Here is a 6000-nt window from a genome sequence, read left to right on the forward strand (position 1 = left end):
TCAGTCCCCTGGTGTGTTGCCTTTACAGGGTTGTTGATACTTGTCTGTGTTAGTCCTGTCCCTCTTCTGTTGGGTGTACCCCCGTGTCACGCAGCTGTAGCAAGAGCTCTTCCCAGCAAGCGGGAATCAGGAACTATTGCAGCCCCAGGGTTTCCTCCTGTCGCAAAGCCAAGCCCTCCGCTCCCGCCCACACCTCGAGCGAGCGCCTCCAGGCCTGCACTGGTGGGGGGTCTGGCGATTTCCACCTGCGGGTCACCAATCTCTTCGTCACAATAAGTCCTAAGTCTATGAATCGCGTCTCTGCTCTACGTTGCTTGCTTCTGGGGAACAGTCCTAGAATGCATGTCTCCCATGTGAAGGGTATCTGTTGCAATGTGCAGTTAGATAAGTTGTCAACCACTACTCTCCAGTAGGGGACCAGGCTAGGACAGGACCCCACCATGTGCAACAGGTCCACCCCAGTCTCGCGGCATCGAGGACAGGCCGCATCTTGCCGGTTAAAATATCTATTCACTCGGGCAGGTGTGAGATAGGCTCTGTTAACTATATAGTATTGTATTAGGCGGAATCGGGAATTACGTGGTATGTTAAGGTGGCCTGCAAGAGCAGCCTTCCATCGTGCCGTCTCAATCGGGTTGCTGGTGTCTATCTCCCCTGCCCTGCGCAATGCGTCATTTTCAGGGGTGGCCTGATTCCTCAAGGCGTCCGCTAGCCAGCTAATTTGATGTTGGCCACAGCCCACCACCTGCAAGTACTGTACCAGCAAGTGGGTAGGTGGGGCTGTTGTGATGTCCCCCCATTTGGATCTCAGCGCCTTCACCAGAGAGCAGTGTAAAAGAAATTGGCCAGGTGGGAGCCCAATTTCTTGAAGTCTAGCAAACGGTAGTAGTTGAGTGTCTTCGTAAAGGTCTCCCAGTGTGTGTAGTTCTATCTCGTGCCATGTGCGTAGCTCGGAATCTGATGTGGCCTTGGGGCCTCTAGGTGTACCCGACAACGCCAGCGCGGGTGCAAATGGGATCACCGATCTTGTGAGGCAAAGCGATCTGAGGAAACATTTATGGGCTATTCGAAGGTACAATTGCCGTGGGGTTTGTGTGTGCGTGAGCGGGTGGAATAAGTGCTGTATCTGCTGGAGCGGCCATGGTTCCTCCCCTGATGCTGTGTCTGCAAGCTGTGTGCCGGCCAACCACTTGGATATCCACTGGAGTTGGGCTGCTAGATAATAGTGTTCCATGTTGGGGACCGCTAGCCCACCCCTATCAGGCGGTAAGTATAGTTTCTTTATGGCAACTCTGCAACGGCTGCCGCTCCAGATGAACTCCCTAAATCCCGTCTCCAGTGCCCTGAAGAATTTTGGAGGTACGTAATATGGGATATTGGAGAAGAAGTATAATAGCCGTGGGAGAACCACCATTTTTAGAAGTGCTATCCTGCCCACCACGGACAGCGCCAGCGTCCTCCAGAACGCCATTTGGGACCTGATTGAGGACACTGTTTTTACAAGGTTACCATCAAAGGTGTCTTCCTCGCTGTGGTAGACTCGGATGCCCAGGTATTTGAATGTGTTTGGTTGCCATGGGACTAGATTCCCAACTAGGCTAAGTCTCGGGTCTGGGAGGTCCGGGTCGAATGGGAAAAGGCATGACTTAGACCAATTAACCTTAAGACCGGATATCGTTGCGAAGCGTTGCAGGAGTGAACCGGCCACCGGCGGGATCTGCGTAATATCTCTGAAATATAGTAGAAGGTCGTCAGCGTATAATAATACTATGTGTGAGCCGTCTCCTAGAGGAATTCCCCACTTACCTCCTTCCCTGCGCAAAGCAGCTGCTAGAGGCTCCATGGCAAGTGAAAATAACAGTGGCGATAGGGGGCAGCCCTGCCTTGTACCTCTGCACACCTGGATTGGTTCCGATATTTCTGGCCCCATCCTCACCCGGATCAGTGGTTTGGTGTAAAATAGTTTCACTAAGCGAATAACGGATGGTCCCATGCCAAAGTGTTGCAACACCTTGAACAGGTAGGGCCATTCTAGGGAGCCAAAGGCTTTTTCTAGATCAAGCAAAGACAAGACATCCCGCCCGCGGCCAATCGTGCCTTGCATATGGCATTACTCGGAATAGTCTTCTGATGTTGTGGGAGATGTCTCTGGCTGGTACAAACCCGTTTTGGTCAGGGTGTATTAGTTCTGGCACGTTCGGTGCAAGGCGTGTTGCCAGTGCTTTTGCTAGTATTTTGTAGCAAGTGTTTAGCATTGCCAGCGGCCTATATGAGCCCATATCCACTGGGTCCCTCCCTTTAGAGGGAAACCAGAAGCGCCTCCCTCTGTGTGGCCGACAAGTGGCCCTCCTGCTGAGCCGTCATGTATACCTGAAGTAGCTTGGGTGCCAACTGTGTCGCAAAGGCTTTATAAAAGTCTGCTGGTAGCCCTTCCGGGCCTGGCGTTTTGCCGGATGTAAGTTCCCTGATGCTAGAGATGATCTCCTCAAGGTCAAGGGGTGCCTCTAGTGCCTCGGCCCGATCCTATTCTAAGTGTGGGAGCGTTACCCCAGCAAGGAATTCGGTGTTGGTTTCACATCCAGGGGTTGCCCGCGAGGTGTAGAGCGCCTTGTAGTGTCTCATAAATTCAGCCTGTATCTCTGCGGGAGTGTGCGTCAGTTCCCCTGTCTGTGTACGGATTTCCGTTATCGGCTTCCTCTCGGAATCACGGCGTATCAGCCAGGCCAGGAGTTTGCCTGCTTTATCCGCTGACGCGTGAGTTCTCGCGGAGTGTGCTGTGTAATTTAGGCATCTGAGACTCTCTAGTAATGACAGGTGCTCTTCGCGTATTGCAGGTAGCTCTGTCTGTTCGTTTTGGTTGTTTGCAATTTCTTCTTCTGTCTGCAACAGGGCCCGTTCTATTTGGGTCAGGTCTCGTTCAACAGAACGGCGCATATTACACTGAGCCCCCAGGCAGTGTCCCCGGATGAAGACTTTGAATGCATCCCACTCAATCAATCCCGATGTGGCCGTGCCCTCATTTTGCTCAAAGAATTCTGGGATTATGGCACTGAGTGATGCTCTGAAGGTAGCATCTTCCAGTAGCTCTGGCTTCAGTCTCCACGTGGGGACAGCCGAGCGCGGGGGTCCCCAACATAAGTGCACCATCAGTGGATTATGATCTGAATGTGTGCGCCCCATGTATTCCGAGTTCACCACCACCGGGACAAAGTCTGCGGTGCAAAGTATGCGGTCTAGGCACACGTGCAGGGAGTGCGGGGCAGAGTAGAAGGAGTAGACTCTGTGCCCTCTGTGTCGTTGCCGCCACACATCCACTAGGTTGCATTGTTGGGTCCAGTCAGTTAGGCCGCGCGAGGCAGCTACCACCGGAGATGTGGGCAAGGGGGAAAAGAGCAGTCTAGGTCAACATCTAGTACGCTGTTGTAATCTCCCCCCAGTAGCCACGGAAGGGCGCTCCAGCCCGCCAGATGGTGTGATAAATTGTGTAGGAAAGCGGTCTGATCTGTGTTTGGAGCATAGATAGAACCCAATACTACCACGTGGCCCACTAACCTTCCCCTGACAAACACAAATCTGCCCTGTGGGTCCACGACCTGCTCTTCCGCTACGAAAGGGGTGCCTGCTCTGATCCAAATTAGTGCTCCTCTGGCGTATGCTGAGTGTCCTGTCGCGTATAATTGTCCTCTCCAGCGCTGGCGCAGTCGGGGAATCTCAGAGCTTACTAAGTGTGTCTCCTGTAAAAGTGCTATTTGGATTGAATGCCTTTTAAGGTAGGAGTAGATAGCGTATCGCCGCTTGGGGGTATGAATGCCTCTTACATTCCAGGTAATTGCTGTGTATGTGGCCATATTGTGGGTGTTAGGCATTTTTTCAAGTCTAGTCTAGTCTCAACATGTGGCCCCACCCCGTCAGTCTTCCGTTCCCATCTATCATTTAAAGGGTTAGTAAATGTCCACCGGCAAGAACGATCTAAAACTAATACCATCAGAGCAGTTAGACAACAGGTCTCAGCCCAAACACTGCAACAAAAACAACAACGTTCAATCGTACAGCTATACACTGTGTGTCTCCACTGGTCGGAGAGTGGGGGTGTGCCAAGCATGTAAGGGAGTGGTTTAAGTCTCACACCAGATTGTTCGGCTGTGTCGGATAATTGAAAGGATGGGATAGAGGGGAGTGTGGGGAGGGTCTCTTTGTGGTTAGTCACCTAATAGCGCAGTGCACGAGAGCAGGGGACGCAACTGCCAGCGTGCACACGACTCCGGCGAGTCCGACGCGCTTATTTCGCAGCCAGGGCTATTGTTTGCTCCCCTCTTGAGACAAATCCGCGTGTCCATTTCTAATTGGGTATTTCCTGCAGACTACAGTTCCTTTACCTTGTGCAAAAGTTCCTTAGAAGAGTTCGTCTGCGGTGGCCGGTGTCACGGGGGGCCCCTCAGTGAAGCCCAGCTTGGATATACTATCCGGTGTGGGAGGGTGGTCGTTGGTCAGATGGGAGCGGTCCGTGTCCAACCCTGAGCCCGGGGGAGATGCTACACCACCAGGCCTATGAATGCAGACTGACGTGGTGGTGAGGATGGAGCAGCATCAAAATGACCCCCTCTGAGGAGGCAAAAGGCAAGAACTGAAGACCAGAGAGTAACTCAGCACCAACCCTCCCAGTCTTCCTAATGACTTTGACAATTGCAAGAAAGACTTCTCGTCCCTCAGTTGCTGAAACTTCCAAAAGCCCAGGAAGACTGCCAGCCTTCACCCTACACAAGTAATTCCCGTGGAGCGGCAAAGCTGCTCCCCTGCATCCCTACAGACGACCAAGAAACACTGCCAAAACGTGACGCGGGACAGCACCAATGCACCTGTGCCCCCTAGTCCATGTTGAAGTGGGCCAGAGGTGCCAGCGTGGTCCCCAGCATCTCTAGAGTCAAAGTCCATTGTGGGCTTCCTCACGGCAATCTTCACACTGACGTCTGCAGCCCCTTTGTGCAAGCCCCTTCTCAACCGTGACCACCTCTGGTGACGGCAACCCAACAGTCCACTGCATCTTTGCACCCGGACGCCCCAGTCTGAGGAGAAGAGGACCACTGGTGTCCTTACATCCCTGAGGCTCGAGAGACCTAAGCCCACTTGTTAGTTCAGCGGGACTGCCCCCCAGTCCACGACTGCAGCCTGTTTCTGTTTGACCTCCTCCACCGGGACCGGCGGCGGAAACCAGGCAGTCCAAGAACCCTCTGCACCCGGATGCCCCGGACTGAGGAGAAGAGGATCATTGGTGTCCCTACATCCCCAATCATCGCAAGAACTGAGCTCACTTGGTGGTTCACCCTGAATGATCTCCTGCAGCATCTTTTTGCCATGACCGATCCCTACTGACTTAAACAGGGCACCGGACGCTCAACTGCACTGCTGCACCAGCCGCCCCAGTGCTGCCAGAGGTGACCTGATGCTGTGGCCTAAGACCCTGCCTAATACTCACCTTAAGTCCGGAAGATTGGTCCTGTAAGTTGCTGTAGAGTATCTATTTACCATTCCCTCCATAGGATAACATTGTAGCTTCAGAAAGTTGCACTGTGTCGACTTTTCAAAACTGTAATAATTTCTGTTACAGAACATTCTGACCTGATCGTATTGAGTCTGGTGCCTTAACAGAAATAAAGATACTTGTTATTGTTGTAAATTGGTATGTATCTCCTTCTTGAGTCGGGTGTCTCATTTATTGGCTCTGTGCTTATGGCAAATGTCTAACGCGCCTCTCTGATAAGCCTAAGGTTGCTCAACCACAATAACCCCTAAAAGAGCACATTGGGATTGCTAGAGCAAGCCCCTGTCCACTAGTAAAAGAACCCTTGGACTCTTTGCACTGTATACCTCATTTTGGTGTACCATATAAAAAGCCAGCTTCCTACAGTGCTACATAATGAGATGGCCGGGAGTGTCGAATTAGTGCCCTGGCTTGTCTGAGGTTTGTCCTTCAATTTCCTCAGAGCCACACCTTTGAGCCGA

This window comes from Pleurodeles waltl, chromosome 7 (genome assembly GCF_031143425.1).
Source record: "Pleurodeles waltl isolate 20211129_DDA chromosome 7, aPleWal1.hap1.20221129, whole genome shotgun sequence".
Lineage (NCBI taxonomy): Eukaryota > Metazoa > Chordata > Amphibia > Caudata > Salamandridae > Pleurodeles > Pleurodeles waltl.